The following is a 19,019-nucleotide window of genomic DNA, read 5'->3' as shown; positions in this document are numbered from 1 at the left end:
TATAAATCTCTTTGAACCTTTCAGAGCCTCCCTTTGTATCTCACTCACACAGTTCTGCAATTACCTATTGGACTGGGAAGGTCCAGGGCTGACAACTCACTTTTAGCCTGGCTACAGTTACTGCATCATTTCACTAGCAAGCTCCTCGTTAATTTTCCGTATTAAATTTTTCTGAAGAAAAAAAGTATTTGAGCAGCTATAGAAGATACATAAAGAGCAGACATAAAATCTCGAGCTCAACACCTTTCCATCTGCAAAAACATCCTTATACTTCTGGTTATTTTTAAAAAGTTCTTCCTCAAAGAAATGTAAACACATAAAAACGTGAGAGCTCTGTGAGGGAAAGTGGTTTACCTAGCAGAGGGCAGGGACTGAGGCTTTCAGCATTTTCACTGTAATTCATCCTCTTTGTGACCCAGTTTTCTCCTCCATGATATAGAAATAATAGCAGTGCCCATTTTCCTTGGTAAAAAACATCTTTTTGACAGATTTCTTTTTCCATGAAGGACAAAAAATATAGTTTGTTTGAAAAGTGAAAAATGGGGGGTTGCAAACTGAAAGGTGGGTTGCTTTGAGCAGTTCTCTAGGTAAAATTGGAATTGAAGAAAGCACTTTTTCTGCTCTGCAGCTGACACCCACAGGTGTTACACACGTTAGGGTTTAATGCCAACTCATGTGTCACCACAAGCTCCTGGTTCTACATTTTGCATTAACATAAGTTCATCTCATCAGCTTATTGGCATGCAAATAAAACGTACACTTGAGTCCAAGGCAGCTGAAATGGCTGAATTACTGCAAAGTCAGAAGCCTACCAGGCAGTAGGAAGCTCAGCAGTGTGCCAGCAGAAACAGGGACGAATAGCAAGGAAACATGATGGGGAGAGGGAAAAGAGTGGCAAGTGGAGTAGTGTGAGGACCATGAGAAGGATCAGAGCATTGGCAAGACTAGGAATAAAGGTCAGATCCAGGGTCCACTAGTAATTAGACAGGCCATGGAAAGGAGAGGCAGCAAAGACGTTAGAAAGGGTACAGAAGATGTTTTTTAGCTGGAGGTGACTGGATGAGGAGGGTATTGCTCCATGTACAATTCTTTTGCTCCATTTTGTGACACTCTGGGAAGGTTCACAAGGAAGAGAGGATGCTGAGACCTCCACATGTTAGTGATACTGCCAAAAAAAAAAAAAAAAAAAATCAACCCTTTCTCAGACTGGAGTGGTCTATTCTCTTCCCTGACGCTCTGGGGGCAGGTCCAATTACTTCTTTCACTCTTCACACTCTGCTGAGGCTGCCCTGTGATGCATCACCCGCTGCCTGCTGCTTCTCCTCTGGGTCAGCAGCGTGCTCGCTCTCCCGGTGCCTTCCTGAGCAGCGCTCCCCTCCCACCCTCCAGTGCACAGTGAGCATCTCCTAATCGGATTCATATATTTGATAAGTGAATACAGTGAGCTACTGGCAAAGGGCAAGAGTAAATACACCCACGCTCCCACTGTCGCTCGCCCTTTACACACCCATCTGCTTTCTTTCACAACACTACTGCGTGTAAGCGCTTCCTCCCATCTGGCAGATAGGACCCACAACAGGCAGCTTATGGGGTGGCACAGTGGTAGCGAGGGATGCTGTCCAGCCTCACAAACTAAACCCTATGGCACATTTGCAATGGCTTGCAGAGGTTGGTAACTCAGCTCAAGGTCCTGGATCAGGGAGGTGCTCACGCTCCAATACAAGAAGGAAAGACGCGTGGCTGTTCAGGCTGGTAACGCTGTGTCGCAGCCACAAGTAGGGAAGGGGGTATGAGACAGGAGACCCTGATACAAGAAAGACTGGTTTGGAGCTTCAAGTAGGCAGCTATTAAAACAACCAACCTCAGTCCTCAGCTCTACTCTTGAAGAAGCCCCTCTTTGTATTGGTTCACATCTGTAAGAGGTGAATTAGTAATGCTTCCACTCACTGCGTCTCTTTAGACATCAGGGCAGGGATTGTGACTATGCACAAGATAATCACCTATCACCATGCTAACTCCAGACACCGGTGTACCCGCAGACCACAGGCCTGCCCTGGGCAGAGAAACCAGCTGCACTTCGGGGAGCAGGGTAAGCCTGGTAGCACAGCGCTGCACTGAAGCCAATGAACCTTGATGCTCAGCAGAGCTAACGACCTGGGATACAGGGACACACCAGCACACTTCTAGCACAGGCTCATCCACAGCTAACAGGAGGTCCCACGCTGCACTGCCCAACCCCTGTAGATCAGTCTCTCCTGATTGTCCCATACTCGAGACAGTATGGCTTTGCGTTCAGCTGAGACTTTCAGGAAGGTCTAGGACACTCCATACAAACACGTGCAAATAAGAAAATGTTAGATTAGTTAAGAATGCTCTTTTTACTAGCGTTAAAAATGAGGAAACAGACAACTAAGGATGAATCGCTGTATTAATGATGCCACTCAAATAGCAAAATCATACGTAATAACCTAAAAATAAAATTGAGAGCTACCCTCAGTTCTACCTAAGGAGCATTTGAGAAATATTGTTATCAATACTTGCATCTACATTTCAGAACAACCATTGTAAGCTAATTTCATTACAATGTTTACTCCCTAACAGTCTTTGAAATAGATGAAACATATGGTTTACATACGGTTAATTCACATCCTTGAAAGACACATGTAACGTCAGTCATTTGAAAAAGTCTTATCCAATTCCATAATATTGAGCAGTACATTAGTAACATATGTTTTTTGTGCTTGTTTTGGCTGGGATAGCGTTACTTTTCTTCGTAGTAGCTACTATGGCTTTGGTGCCCAATAACTCCACACAACACACCACCTCTCCTGTCCTGAGTGACCACCCTAAGAAATGGATCCCAAAGTCATGGACTAAATGAACTCAATGGACATTGTGGACATTTCTGGATTTTACAAGGGTGGTCCATAGACTAAGAGAATTATATATGCATATTATGTCAAAGGATGGGAAGGGAGATGGTGATTAATGAGGATATCTTGGATAGTGTGGGATCTGAGCATGATGTAAATGGTATGGAAAAAGGGGTGCAGAATGTACTGGTTTTGGCTGGGATAGAGTTCATTTTCTTCATAGTAGCTAGCACGGGGCTATGTCTTGGATTTGTGCTGACAACAGTGTTGGAAATTCAGGGATGTTTTTGTTACTGCTGAGCAGTGCTTACAGAGTCAAGGCCTTTTCTGCTTCTCACCCCACCTTACAGCGAGGAGGCCGGGGGGGGGGGGGGGGGGGGGGTGCACAAGAAGTGGGGAGGGGACACAGGTGGGATGGCTGACCCCAACTGACCAGAGGGATATTCTAGACCATATGACATCATGCTCAGTATGTAAAGCTGGGGGGGAAGAAGGAGGAACGGGGGACATTCGGAGTTACGGCATTTCTCTTCCCAGGTGGCCATTGCGCGTGATGGAGCCCTGCTTTCCTGGAGATGGCTGAACACCTGCCTGCCCATGGGAAGTGGTGGTTTGCTTTGCTTGCATGCATGGCTTCTGCTTTACTTATTAAACTGTCTTTATCTCAGCCCGCAAGTTCTCTCACTTTTACTCTTCCAATTCTCTCCCCATCCCACTGGGCAGGAGTGAGCAAGCGGCTGTGTGGTGCTTAGTTGCCAGCTGGGGTTAAACCACAACAGTTTTATAGTTCTTGCTTCTGTATTAGTGACATAAGGAAATGCATGAGCATAAAAATCTTAAGAATGGGAATAAATGTCCCACGAGTTTAAAAATCCACAGCAACCATAAAGCAATGGCTCTGAAGAGTGGCAAAGGACTTCCAGGTCTAAAGAACCAAAACTGACTGGTTGCAAAGTGCTTTCAATTGAAAATTGGAAAAACTTTGGAGACAAGGAAAAGGATTTTGTTCCTAAATAAATACAGTCAGATACCAATTCACAGTGGCTTCTGTGTCCTTCCTTATAAAGAGTTTAATTTTTAAATAATTCTAAAATAAAATAATTCTCTTATTTAAATCTTTAAAGCTCCATGAAAACAGTACTTCCCATTTCAATTAAGACTACCATGCACCTGGGGTTTCTGGAAATTAACTGTTTTTCCATCCAGATACTTTATCAGGGTGAACATTGCCCAGGCTGTGCAGACATCTGATATGCTGGCAGGTCAAATACCTCCATTGAAGAGCAGTCACTCCTACAGGGCTACCCGCACAGCCAGAAGTCCTCTACAAGCATGTGGGTCAACTCAGTAGCAACTCCACTTCACATGTGTGCAACTCTTTAGCTCAAGAGAAGACCTTAAATCCCTGAATTCTATTTAAAATTAATAAAATATATACACTATATATATATTCATAGTTCTGCGATACACTTAAAAAAAAAAAAATCACCTCTGAAAGCAGACACTAAAAATACAACCAAAACCCAACTCACAGTTCTATAGCCCAGCAAGTTTTTAGATGCAATATTTTCTAAAACAAAGCCTTCCCTCTCCCCATGTAATAAATAATCCAAATTTGTCACCCCTGCATCTGAGGTCTGCTTATGTCAGAAGTTCTAAATACATGAAAAAAATCACTATGCATAGTGAATTAAAGCAGTGATGCCACTTTAGCTAAGGGTTGTGAGTTTATGGATAAAATAGCATTGGCTTCTATGGGTTGATTTTTCTGGGGCTTGCTAAGTTATAAGAACATTGCATGTAGTCCAGGAGTAGCACTGGAGCAGCTTGAGCTCTCAGAAGAATAAACTTCCAAACAGCTGTTTGTGGGCAGAGTTGAGCCCATAGCTAATGACCACTTGTGGCAGATGGCATCAACATTTTGGCCATTAAAGCAGCTCAAGGAACAGCACATGCTTCTGGCAGGGGGGCCTGAAGAAGAAAGACACCACCAGGTTGAAACTAATCACCTTTAGGATCTTAACTCAAAGCTTGCTATGCAGTTTCCAAAACATGGGGATCTGCACTCTGCACTGGCGCACTTCTGGAGAGACCCATCTGCCCTGCTGAGACAATGTCCTTGTCTTAAAGCAGTGCTGGGTCTCAGCTCTGTCTGCGAGTGCTCTGGTGGCTGCTGGGATAGGGAAGTTTAAGGCTGCTCCACTGTAGCAATCCCTCTTCACACTACATATTCTAAATGTTACACTGAAATGAAAACAGCTGAGAAAACTCCCTTTTCACAGGACAGTAGTGTAAAGTTTTCCCTGCTAATTACTGTTTCTTAAATGGAATGATGTTGGCTGAAAATCCCCTGAACTTGAGAGTCAGGAAGCCACAGCTTGCTTTGCCAGAGGAGTCATTTGGCAGAAGAAACGTGCCCAAACAGCTCATAGGTCTCCAGGGGTGGCCTGGGGCTATATCACCTGAATAAAAGGAAAGTATGGCTGGTGTGAATCCCTGTGACCATAAGCACCTCCTCTTGCTTTTAAAAGCTCTGTCTTCTAAAAGATAGACACACAGATGTTCAAATCTTAGCCAGGGTGTGCTGCAAGTCCACGATGAGCATGGTGACGGCAGTAACAGGATCGCTTTAGTCTCACAGTTCCCCCCCACTCTGGCTGGCAAAAAGGAACAAAAGTTCTTTCCATGGCCGTGATCCCAAGTACTGACAGTAGTTTGCAGTCATGCAAGGGTCATTATTTGTCCTGGTGTCAAATTCCCAATGCCAGCCTCTCCCTGCAGCTCTACTCCAGTACTAGTTCTTTGTTCTGGACCATGCCCACAGCCGTAAACCAGGGGAATTCAGGTCCTGCATTTCTCAGGCTCCAGGACCCACCAACCCAGGGATACTTCAGCATTTAATGAGCTGCCTTCTCCTTTGACAGGCATGTCTCCAGACAGGACAGTTTTGACTACAGCAAATATATTCTACATATGTTTTTGATTAGGATCCACCCCGTTGTCCCAGTATGTTCCCCTCATTGCTTTATGCCGTGTTACACAGGGTCAGTTTCTACATTTACATGTAACATGACATAATTATCAGTGACAGGGCACAAAGCCCCAGGGCAACACAGAAAGGGAGGCCCATGCTTCTCAGATCAGATGTCCACAGACAGCTGTTTGCTTGTCACCTAGGTGACATGGAAATAATATGTCAAGTTTCTGCCTGTTGCAGAATTTTGACTTTATCTTGCTAAATTGTTTGTTCTTCCTTTAATAGCCAGCACAGCCAGAGCGCCAGGGTGGCCACAAGGCATTTCCAAGAGATGTGTCCATGTTACCATCACCCTGATGCTCAGAGCTGGCTGGCATGCCAAGGAGCATGAGACCTGAAGGTGCTCTGGGATGTGGCAGCCATTAAAAAAAATTTGCTGTTACGTACAAACCACAATGGGTGAGCTGCTACGGGTCAGTGCCAGTGCTGACGGTTATGCTGAGAGATGCTGTAGGCTTTCTCGTTTTCCATAGATACACAGAGAGTTAAGGCTCAAACACTCCTTGTGGGAGAAGGAAGTGGCCACAGTCCTCCTCAACTTCCAGATAAGGCTGGGACACCTCTCCCACTGAAATCATGGGCAGTTCAGGGTCCAAAAGCCTTCAGAGATGTTGGGGTGCAACCTTTTCTGCTACACATTGAGTACCCTCCATCCCTGCTGTCTGCCTTGGCAGCAGTGTCCGAACTTGCTTTAGCAGGTTAGCTTTTCCCTCCTTATTTTGCAGTGTGTTGTCAGATGTCTGTTCAGAGAGGCTGACCCACATGCAAGTGTCAAACTTTACCTTAGCTTTCATGGGCTGAGTTCATCCTGAGATGAACCCGAGAAAGGGGTATTTTGGAAGCGTGCCCTAACTGCAGGCACGTTCATGTTAGCCTTAAGTGATCCAGGACAGCTTTGGTACGAAACTGCGTATTACATGACCTGTAACATACATGCACTTGCCTTCTCAATTTCTATCCCACAAATGGGAAATTTGAGGCACCAAACAATTCTGGGACTTGTTGTAGGTCCTCCAGAGAGCAGAGAAACACACTCGCCTTTGCGGACTCCTGCCCTGTACTGCCCTGTACATTGCCAGTGCTACTTCCACTAAGCGCACACACCAAAGCCAGGAACCACAGGTGACCTGGAGAAATAGAAGTGCTAAAAATGAAGTGAACCCATCCCAGAGCAGGAAGGGGCCAAGGCCAGTCTGCAGAATGAGTTCAAATAGTTATCGGGGGGAGGAATAACACAGGGGACTGAAGCAGGTGATCTGACTCCAACTGGGCTACAGGGCTAGCCAATCCCACTCTCCAGCAAGGGGTATCTCTGCAGCAGGGAAGATTTTCCCTTTCTTTTCTGTGCTGTGGTGCTCAGCTGCCCCTGCATTTTGCAGGTGCACTCAGCTGAGACTCGTCCCAGAGCCTTGCATTCAGAGCACATAAAAGCTTATGCCTCCCCCTGTGCCCATGTGTCACAACAGTGTCAGTCCATGTCACCGATCAGAAGTGAACTACAACAGGGCTATTGCACAGCCCCCCAGCACGGTTCTGGCTTGCCAGCCACTGAAAGGAAGCTTAAAAACATGACTGAATGAGGCCCTTCTACAGGAAAGCAAAGATTCAGTACAGGCTTTTATAGCTTAGCATTTGCAATATTTTACCTGCAAAACAGGGTTCTTGAAAGAGCGCATTTGACTTGCTCAAAACACAGCCATTTCTCTAAACTTCTCCAGGCTGAAAGGCTTCTTCTAGTCTTGCAAAAGCATGACCAGAATCATAATTTGGCCTGTAGCCTTTTCCCCCCAGGACTAGCCAAGCTGCCTGCCATACATCAGTCTGTAACACAGGGGCATTTGGATCTCCTGTAACCCACCACCTGGTAGCTGTTGAAATGATCCCATTTCCTACTTGCCTTTTTTTTTTTTTTTTAAAGAATTCAGTCATCTAGTCAGATCAAGTGGTTCAGAGAACTTCTCAGCAGTCAAAAAAACACTGCTAAAAATGCTAAAATGCTCTTGGCTGTGTCCTGTCAAACTAAATCCAAACCTCATCAGTTTTCAACAAGCCTCTGAGAACACATTCAGTTGATATGAAATCAGACAGACAAGGACGTTTTGCTGGAGCCAGTCAGTTTTGCTGAAGGTAAATCACACTGAGCTCTAACCCACAGCCATGCTCTCCAGCCAGCACAGCTATTCTGGAGTCACACAACCAAGTACACACACACAAATACATTATCTCCCATTAAGCTGTTCAGTAATGGTCTTTTTTATAAAATCCTGGTTACACATCAGCTGCCTTCAGGAAAGAAGAAGCCACGTGCTGAATGTAAATAGTCTAAGGGCAACTTTAGTCCAGGACTTACGCTCTTTGAAGGGAGGTTTTGCCTTTGTTCATAAAGATGACTGATCTGGTAAACTGGAATACAGTAATTTTAACTCACTAAATGGTTAGGAGGGAAGCTAGGCTTCTTCTAGGGTATAACACAACTCTCTAAAACATGCAATAGGTTATACATCTCCTTACCTACTTGGTTTTACCTGAACATAGCCACCATCTTTTACATAAGATAAGGCACGGACCCATTTTTCTCAGGGTAGATACATAGCCTACAGGCAGATGCACAGGTGAGAGGAGAGGGTCTATACGTGCCACGTAACAGAGACTAGGGGAGGCACATGGGGCAGAGTATAGCGCTGGGGAGTCGGGGTGGGAGAGATGCCGACACCAGAGATGAGGTTAGGACATGGCTACTACATTGCAAGGGGCAGCGTGCTTGTAAATGGTGTGTCCAAGCCAATGCCTGCCCTCATGTGCATGCTCCACAAACACCCTCTTCCCACCTGGCTCCATCCCCCAAACACACTGACTAAGCAGGACAATTTGGATCAAAGCAAACCCGGCACATGGCAAGGCAGGGGGACCCAGCCCATCAGCAGGGGCTCACCAACCCCTCACCACTCAGGAGCACCAGGATTCTGCTTTCTGCCATCCCCATACAGCCCACAACAACAGCCACGGCACAAACCCAAAGTCCCCTCCATAAGGATATACCTTGCCAGGAAGCCTTCAAGAGTCCTTGGGTTGAGCAGAGGAGGCAGATCTCAGCAGGAAGGGTTACCACATCCAAGGACCTCCAGGTGCAAGCAAGCAGACCAGAAGGGCACGTGCATACGCATGTGCTCAGGGCTGGGACAGCCCCTCCCCACAGAGCCCCCCATGCTGAGGGCAGGGGTCCTTCCCCTGCCCCTTCCCACCACGTGTGTGGGCCAGAGCAGGGCAAGCAGACACCACCCACCCCCAACCACATAACAGCCTGGACAGCCAGCCATGTGCTGAAGGGCAATTAAATTCCTCATTAGCTGTAATTAGCAGGCACCTGACACCCCGTAACAGAAGCCCAGCAGCAGAGGGGCCTCTGCCTAGCAGGAGAGGGCCAGTGGGAAGCCAGTTTTTGTAGCTTGTTTCATCAGCCCTCCTTTCTCTGAGCTCCCTGTGACCGTGCTGGAGCCTCACCAGAGGCAGCACCTGTGAGCATGAGCCTGATCTGCAGCTCACCGGAGTAAGGTGGGGACCCCTGCTGATTTCAGCAGTCTGTGGACCAGACCTTCTCTGAATAGGCTGGAAATAACAGTCCAGGAGACCTAAGCCTCGGGCTGAGCTGCAGCCACTAGCACGAGCTGCTCTGGGGGTTGGGGACTGTATGCTACTAACTGAACCAAGAGCAACTGCTGTTAATTATCCCACTTTTCCTGCTTCGTGCTTCTGACCTCTACAAAGGTACAAAACAAGGTCTACAAAAGTCTCCTTCCCTGGCTGAGATCTCTCGCCCACCCTCTCACGCAGATGGAATCTTCAAGCGGCAGGAACTTCACCTCATACCCCCAAGGCAGATAAAAGTTTAACCTGGGCAGGGACACCTGCCAACACTCTTTTTGTAGTCAGACATGTTACCCATTGCACTACTGGTCCTCAGCAAATCAAGTCGGTCAGGCAATAACATCTTTCCAACTTCATGGCCAGAAGGAAAGGGGTCCCTAAGTGGGCCACTGACCTTTTGGTACAACTTGGTTGCTTCAGCACGTGTGGGTGGCAAACTGCTTTGTCTCCACAAGGCTCCTAATGTGTGTGGTCTGAAGGACCTTGCTTGTTTTCAAGGCAAAATAATATTGGGGATGAAGGAAACCAAGAGGGGAGCAGTCAAAGAGAAGAGAGGAAAAACTTGCAAGTGCTCTTATTCTTGCTTCACTTTGAATTGGTTTTAAATTGGGCTTTGCTAACTGGGTGCAAGGCTATGGACTGATGCTCTTCCATTATCAGCCAGTATCGCACTGTTTCTCACCGTGATTTCCATGCTCTTACCAAGCTGGTGTGGAGACCTGCAGCGAGTGCACTGAGCAGCAAGTGGGAGCAGGTGGCAGGGCAGAAAGGCATGTTGGGTGGCTGTGCCAGAACTACTCGGACAATGTTTGTTGAACAGTCAATAAGACAAATGTTCACTCTGCTTTTTGTAGGGGAAAAGCTTTGGATTGTCTTAAAAGCCTGTCCCATCAGCCACCACCTGTTTATTGTATGTCCACATCCTTTGATTAGTTCTTGAGCACCTGGCCTTCACTTTGCAGCACATGACCTTCCCACAAGCTTTAATGCATTTATCTTCACAGATAAACGTGAGGGACGGGAAGAGCTACTAACTCCTTTGGACAGAGCTGATCTTTTGATGCAGGTCTTTTAAATCCTAGGCTATCCATTAAATCCCTCCAGTGTTTAGTGGTCTCCAATTGGTTTTTTAGGTCATTCATTATTTAGAGTAAGTGCATGGCTGTATGGTATTTCATTACCTCTGGAGGAGGATGGCAAATGCAGAGTTGGGAATCTCTGTGTCCTCCTTGGCTTCAGAGACACTGCAGGACTTCAGACTCTTTGGAGCTAATCCCATACTCTTAACTCATTTGTAGAGTTACTCTTTATAAGAGGGGAAAGGATCAGTCAGCATGATGTACAGGTGCTATATTTTCACTTTGTTACTGTCATATTGAGCCTGCAAGTTGAATGTAGAGAAAAGTTATAGAAAGCAACATACCATAAAAAAAAATAATGCTATTATTTCTAATTAAAATTTAATCTCCAGCTGTGGTTCTTGCCATGACTCCACAAGAGTAAAAAGCCTTTCACGACTGGGCAAGTTCTTCCCATGAAGGCACCTACCAGTCTGAGCAAGGCTCCTCTTTTTTTTTTTGATGCACTAAGTAGCCTGAGCTCTCCAATCCCCATACTGCAAAGCAATCACAAAGTTTCTGATCATTTTTTGGAGCGTGTGTGTGTGGCTTTTCACTGCATCCTCTCTAATTTTTCAGTTTCTTTAAAAGTAAGCCCTGTTTTAAAATGTCCACAACAAACGTTTGGAAGGGGAGGCAGCGTCTTTTATTAAACTAAATGACATAGATGGAAAAACTAGACAAGACTTCAGTTAGAGAAGGCTTTTGCCTAATGAAAGATACTGCTTTTTCTCCAGCATCCCTGCCTTGCTTATAGCCTTAAACCACCTCATCTTCAGCAATTCCAGTACCACAAAGAAAGCATAGAAATCTTAGAAAGGGCTGGACATTTAATCTGTACTGCCACAAAACAGCATTATTATAAGGACTGCACTGCCTGGGCTGGTTTGTTGTTGTAGGATAGCTCACCAGTACTAGGCAGCTCCTATTTCTTAAACATAAATCACCATTAGAACAATTTGTTTGAGTTCAAAACCAACAATGGCATACTTGAATTGCAATAAATTAGTTACATAGGGTAGCACAGAGAAACACCAAAAACTACATTAAGTCAAGGGGGATATAGTAAATATTTTGATAAGCTGTTGTCAGAGCACAAGGCAGCTACTTTTAAGCTATATCTTTAATCTCTGTCTGGTTACAGATAATGGGTGAGCTCCCTCTGCCTCTTCCTGATTTGTCTTTTCCTCAGGCTTTGAAAGTTAGGACTGGGGTAAAACATCCTCCCACCTTCAGGCAGGTTTTGAGATACAGCTGCCCAGGACGTACAGTGGTTACCTAACCTGAGACCCTGCAGTTTTCTTTCCCAGCAGCTAATGCAGTACCTGGGGAACAACCTAATGCCAAAATATCACATGTACAGAGAAAAAAAAAATTTCAGGAAAGCGTCACTCCTAAAGAGAATGAGGCAGACTGTAAATCTATCCAGCTCAACCTCCCCTACAGCTGGGAAGGTCTCTCGCTTCAGATTCCCTCCATCTGTCTTTTCGGCATTGGCCTGTCACCACAGAAAGCTGCTGACAGATGGCCCCGATTCACACAGCCATGCAGGAAATCCAGATAACCCATTATCACTGTGCAGGAATTCATCTTGAAGACAGGCATCCCTGCCTACCACTGTCTGCAACTTAATGCTCTGAAGTCCCATCATCATTGTAGCTACATCTTATTTATCTAGTTTAAAAAAAAAATTGAAAAATTCAGCAGCACCATGAGGCACGCTCTGCCTTGTTCAATAATGCTAGTGGCAGCTGCTTGTGCCAGAGGGCTGGGAAATGTTTGTTCTTTTCCTCAGAAAAAATAGACTACAGAGAAGGTCATAAAGTTGCAATCAGAGTAGATCTGCCCTGCAGTCCTTCTTGCCCAGCAGCTCGTTCCCAAGAGCAGCATGGATCTGGTAAAGCAGCTGTGCGATAATCCCTCAGCAGATCCCACTTGGTAATAAGGATTTCTTTACCTGCCCCCACAACCATCCCAGCAGACTTGCAAGAATACAGCCCTGTCCACCGCAGCTGTCCTGGTACCAGTGTAAGGGAACACATACTGCCATTTCTGTTCCTGCACAGCAAGGAAGATAAGTTGTACCAATACAAAAGGTGTCACATTGTCAACACTAAAGCTGAGTTGATGTAACTGCTTTGGCTTAAACAGAAAATTACATCTTTATAGCATTATTCTGACCAAACTTTTATGAGGAGACCAGGACATAGAGAGTGGCCTAGTGAAAAACAAAGTCTAATAGTACAATGAGTAAAAAAATTATATTCTGGATCAATTATTTACATGCTGCCCCCAAACACACATCCTTAGACCTGTTAAGGAAAGAATGTTTATTTTACGGTTAAAGAAAGATACCAGCAGATACAAAAAGCTGTTTCAGACATTAAATGAAAGCATTCCTGAATGGTGAAAACCATTGTGTATAGAAAGGGCACAGAGAAGGAGCCTTTGAGAAACCTGAATAAGAAAATAAATCTCTCTTTATTTGCCTTGGAGAGTCTTTTTTTGATGTCAGCTCAACTTTTCTTTGAAACCTTTACCATCAAGTTGCATAGTGCAAAAGGGAAACAGAAATGTTTATTTATCAGCAGAGAATCACAGGCCAGTCTCTGCCCGGGACGGTCTCTTTCCTCTTTACAACTGCTGCGATGGCAAATACATCTCCTAACCCTGGATAATGGTATTGCCCAGGAAAAGGAGTCCCAACAGCAGTATGCAAACCCCATCTAGATCTGGGGCGCCCAGAGGGACAGTGTGAAAATATTCACAGCAAAGGGTGAAACGGCTTGAAATTGCATTTGTCATCTTCTATTCTTTATGAACATAGAAATATCCATTTTTTCCTGTTCCCTTCCCCAGGATGGTGGGGAAAATCACCATATTTCCTGAATGAATGAGCGGAAAAAAGACCATTTGGAATAAAAAATTGACTTGTAGTGCAAAGCTAAAAAGGCAAGGTTTTCTTGTGTATACTTCAATGCAAAAGCAGCTTTCCTGTTAAATTCCTTGGTAGTTTCATAATGTAAGAGTCACCCAACATAGAAGCACTGAAAAATACGTTAACTCCTTGAGTATCAGGAGGTTACAGCCTATGACAAGCTCAGCATTTTCTCTTCGCAGCCCCTAGCCACAGCACCCACCACCCTCATCATACATGACCCATGCAGAGAAACAAACTCCCTCCACAGTGGACTCCTCTCTGGGGTCTGAAGCCGCGAGTGCAGGGACCATGGGTGGGTGGTTTGTGCCGCCAACACCTGGTGGTGGGACAGGGGCTGGGATCTCACACAGGCTGCTCTCAGATGGCAAACAATCTCCAGCATGAGCTGGATTTGGGCTGGTTCCTAGAAAGAAAAAATTTGAGCCACTTGGTTACTGTGTTTGGATTTTCTTCAAATGTGTCTTCACTGGCAGCGAGTGTGTTTCAACATGAACTCATTAACTAGCCTCCCTCCTCCCAGGGACTAGAATGCCTGCATGCATAATTTTCCTTTTACCCAGAAAATGTAATTTCTTATTGTCACCAGTGCCAGCAATTCTTTAATGCTTTAAAGAGAACTTTACCCTCTTGTACATCATTATGTTCTTCACAATCTCTCCCCAGTTAATAGCTCTATATAGTAGATGGGAAACTCAACCAAGTGGTGGATCAAGGCCATCGAGAGAGTCCCCTAGCAGCCAGGAAGCTCTGGGCACTGCTCCTGGGGTTACACATGGGGCAGGTGCAGTGAGGGGCCTGGAGAAGCAAAGGACACAGCCACAGCCTGGGGTAGGAGTGCATAGCTGCAGTCTGTGGCCTGAAGCAGAGGCTGCAGACCATTGCACTGCTTGTCACCATGCGAGAGCAAATCCTGTCACTTCAGCAGGTGCCAGCCCTCCTGAGATCAGGTCTGAGGTGGCTTCAGACAGATCCTCTGTGCTGGAGCAGTGCTTTCTCAGCCAGGAAAGTCCTGATCCATTTTCCCCACCATCACAAACCTTAATGCCTTCAGCCAGCTTCTTATTTTCAGAGATTGGTGTCAGGACACCAAGATGCCCAGCTTACAAACTCAAACTGCTTTGTGCAGGTGATCTTTAAAACGAAAACTAAATACATCTCTCCTAAGATGACTTATTAATATTGATCCAGGCTCTGAGCAAATAAATGAATATACTTCTACTATTTGGATGGCTAAATATTTCCAATTAAGAGCGTTATGAACAATGCATAATATGTTTGCTTTGGAGGGAGGCTAAGGATTTAAAGCTCATGTTAGAAACATTAGCTGCTGTCACTAATGTGACTTGCTGACTCGAGTGTTTATTTTTTCTGGTTTTTCCTCCATTCCCTCCAATTTTTCAATTAAAACTTAATCGCCTGCCCGCTTACTCACTGCAGAAGTGATAGGGAGATTATTAGCTGTCATAAAACCTTCTCTGGTCTCACACTTCTCTCTGGCAACACAGAGAAAAGGTCAGCTCTTGTACTGCCTACACACTAAGCCACACTTTTATTGCAGTCTTGTGGCTTAAGCACTTGCTTTAGTAATGTGCATTGGGTGCTGGATGGTGTGTTCACGTCCCATCTTTCTTCAGCTTTGCCTGAGTGTCTTCTAGTGAGCTGCATTGCCACCTCATCAGCAGAAATCAGGATCCAGCTCCTGGGTGACATACTACTCTGACTTGAGTATGTTGATCTGCTTTTATGGCTTATTTCCGCATGTTGAATCAAACTAGTGTTGTCTCTGCATATGTGAGATGAGCAAAGAACAGCAGACCTGTGTCCCAATTGAGCAGCTGTCAAGTGGAGAGAAATTTCTGTAAAGATCATTACCTTGCTATTGAAAGCAGGCCAAGTATGGACAGCACACCACCTTACCTGCTAGGAGACAATAACAGCCTAGTGCTATTGCATTAATTTCCTTAAATAAGCCTGTAGCTCTACAATGAGCGAGGCATTGTTTAAGCTTGTAACCAGAGCAGTGGCTGGAGGGAAGCTATAAAGGGAGTTTGTATATATGTGTAATGATAGCAGCAAGAGAAGAGATTAGATAAACAGAAGATCATTTACAGCATCATGTGCCTCACAAACCTCTCCTGGCAGGAGATGTATTACATCCACTCCAAAACAATTAGCTGGGCTGACAAGCAGGGAATATTCACCAGGGGTAGGTAGCAAGGGTGATTTGTCATAGAGACCCCTAGGCTATCAGAAGAGCAGAGGCCAGGGTTTTCCTGGACTCTTTTATGGCCAGTTGTTTATTTTTAAGAATTAATTTATTCTTCCTAGTGGGCTTGGTGCAGTTGCCATGCTAAAAGACCTGTTGTGAGTGTCATATCCTTATGGGAGGACCCAGGGAGAAAAATGGATTTGGTTTCCCTGGTTTACTGAGTGGGGTTAAGGTCAGCAGTTTGGACCTACCTTGCACAAACAGAGCAACAGGGCCTGGAAACATTATAGTGATCCTCCGCACAGACACATGGGGCATGAGCTGCCATCCCCGAGCAGGCTTTCAGTCCCCCTGCCTCCAAAAAGGAGCATAAAGTCTCCTGAAACAAGATTTTCACTTTGTACTGCTGTAAATGAAGAGATCACTCATCACCTGCAAGGATCTTTTCTCCCAAGGTGCTGAAAATGGGAATTGGCTCAAGGCTTTTCAATAGCATGGGGAAAATTCCCCTTTCATCTGCATTTTTGGGGATGGCAAATTTTACAGGTGCAGCAGAGGTGGTCCTCAGATAGAAGTGTAAGGAACCGGTGGGGCTTTGAGGCCCCAGGAAATGTTTCAGAGTAACAATTTGCTCCTTCAGCTCTCACCTATTTCGCACAACCCTAAACACAGCCCTACTGAACCCTTGCTATTCTCACTGGCTGGAACTGCGACTTACCTGGGAACCCCACGCAACAACCAACTACCCAAGCTATACCACAAAGGAACAAAGTGAGGCACAGAGCTTGGTCAGTCTGCAGTGCCCTGGAGAAGATCACAGACCTGCTGGCACAGCCGTGGAGGCCTGGTGCCCACCGCCCAGGCGATCGTCCTTCCCATGGCCCTGGTTAGCTGCTGGCTATGTTGGGGGAGTGGGTGAGCCAGCATTCACCTGAACTACAGATTCATGAGTACAGCCGCTCTGTACCTTTGTGAAAAATATTACTTGTCATCCCTTTTTACAGATAGTAGAGTGTTTTCATCCAGACCCTTTTGGCATTCCCAAGCATTGCCCAGATAGCAGCATAAAAAATATTTGCAACCACTTTCCATATCTAATTGCTTTTCCTCCTTTGAGCCTGGCCTCTTAGAGCCCATGGCATTGTGCCTATTTCTGATTGGGAGGCTAAAAGACTTTTAAAAGGAGAAAAGTAAACAGCAGATAATAATAATATAACCTTTCTGCCAGGTGGTGTTAGTAGTAAGCACAGGCAGAGTCAGACAGTGTCTAGAGTTTCTATTTAATATAACTAAAATAAATGGTTCTAGCCTCCACCTAATACCTTGCCCTCTAGAGTTTTAGGAATGCAGACTGTAAATCCCTGATCACCTTTAATGCCTGTTATTTTCTGAGCCCAGAGTTTATATTACTCATCCACTGACTGAACTAAAACCCTTCTGGGAACTCCAGTCGTCTTGGGAAAAGTACCCCTAGACCCCATCTGCCCAAGAGTCCCGCGTCACTTCCTTCAAATAGTAACAAGGCACCTTAGCTACTGTCTTTCCTATGCAGCTCTGTCTTTCTGCCCTTGTAGGACATTCAGACCACTACTACCACCTAGCAGAGACCACCTTAGTAAAGACCAGATGCAACATGCTTCTTCAAAACACACTTGTGACTTGTCCATGGTCGTGATGCTGGTCAATGAGGTAGCCATCTAGTGTAGCCACTAGTCCCACCAGTCTCCTTTAGGCTTCCCTCCTCTGGAGAAGCCTTCTCCACTGGCAGACAGTGGAGAAAGAAAAATTTTGGCCCAGAAAAGATGTGAAGATCTCACTGCTTGGCCGGAGGGCTGTGTGCCTGTACAAGTGCACCCACTCAGCATCCTGGAATAGGGACCTATGAGAGACGTGTTTCCCATGTAAAGAAAAACAACAGGGACTGCCGTGCTTGGTGGTGACCTTTTAAAGCCCTACTACCACGGAAGAAAGCATGAGCATCCATCCCTGAGAAGGCATCACCAGGCAGAGGAATTTTATTTGGGAACCAAAAAGTCTCACTGTGGTTTGGGAAAGGATTTTCCTTCACTGTCCTCATTCCAGAGCTACAGGCAATCTTTTAGATAGACTGGATCCATGCCACAGCGTGCCTTGTAGATTTAGTCTGAAACTTGTACTTGATTCTTACGAGGAAAATTACCCAAATATGGCCTGTGTCTGGTGGGCAGCAGTCTTGAATTTCTTTATCCTAAGCAGCTCCTATCCTGACAAAAATGGAAAGGTACCCTTGTCTACGTGTTAAATATCATATGAAAAATTCTAAACTTTAACTGCTTCCCTAATCTCCCACCAGGCAAAATTTTTCAAGAATTAATGAAATAATGACAGAAAATCCATTAATAGGTAAAAAATCTTATATGGACTTCCAGATGGATGGCTTTTTCTTTTTTCCATGGACCAAACTCACATTCAGCATTTGTGATACAGAAGAAATATCGTCCATGACACCTCAATAGCAGAGTTTGCAAGGAAACTGTCTGGAGTGAGTGGGCTTTCCATAGTGGCCTCCCACCTCCCTACTGAGAGTTGAATAGATCAAATCTGTTTCCAAAAGCAATAAGCTACTTAATTCATCCCAAAGCTTAAAGGTGCTTTCTAAGGCTAAGCAACTGGTTTCTTTTAATACAAGACAGAGCAGAAGAAGATCCTGCTTTACTGGGTCAGCAGAGGAGCCAAAGCAGAGGTTGCCTCCTTGCTAGATCAGGCTGTCACCATCTCCTCTAATGCCCTAACCAGAGCTGACCTGGTTGTCACATGCTGTGCTGCCTCCCTGCATGGAAGAGCCAAAAACTACTAAAGGCAATCATGTCCCTGTGCCCGCGAAGGGAATAACCCTATTTGAGACACACGTTTGAAGGAAAATATCTCCTTTGGGCACCTGCACACATGTTCCTTGGTGTGGGCATCCCATGGTTTGAAATGGACGCCTTCTGCTTGAGCATCTGCTGATGCCTCACTGAGGCTCATTGCCTCAGACTCAGTTATGACATTGATTTGACTATTGTACTATCTTAATGCTGTTACAGCAGTAGTCTTAGAGCTGGGTTTGCTGAATTTTACACATGTATGTTTATTCCATTTAACAAAATCCACTGAAAACTCTCTTAAAAATATCTTTGCCCCTTTTGCATCTGCAGCAGGACTGGTAAGTCAAAAG

At 45.3% G+C, this 19,019-nt stretch overlaps 1 long non-coding RNA gene across 1 annotated transcript in view; it reads right to left on the bottom strand.

The window, feature by feature from the left end:
* Window positions 1-936: 936 nt before the first annotated feature.
* LOC121233671 overlaps window positions 937-19,019 on the bottom strand; it is a 79,383-nt gene continuing 61,300 nt past the window's right edge. Inside the window, exon 3 of the long non-coding RNA XR_005933607.1 lies at window positions 937-1,406. This is a non-coding gene — a long non-coding RNA (uncharacterized LOC121233671). The remainder of the gene's footprint in view (window positions 1,407-19,019) is intronic.

Source organism: Aquila chrysaetos, chromosome 11, assembly GCF_900496995.4.
Source record: "Aquila chrysaetos chrysaetos chromosome 11, bAquChr1.4, whole genome shotgun sequence".
Taxonomy (NCBI): domain Eukaryota; kingdom Metazoa; phylum Chordata; class Aves; order Accipitriformes; family Accipitridae; genus Aquila; species Aquila chrysaetos.
This window is presented reverse-complemented; position numbering and strand designations above follow the sequence as displayed.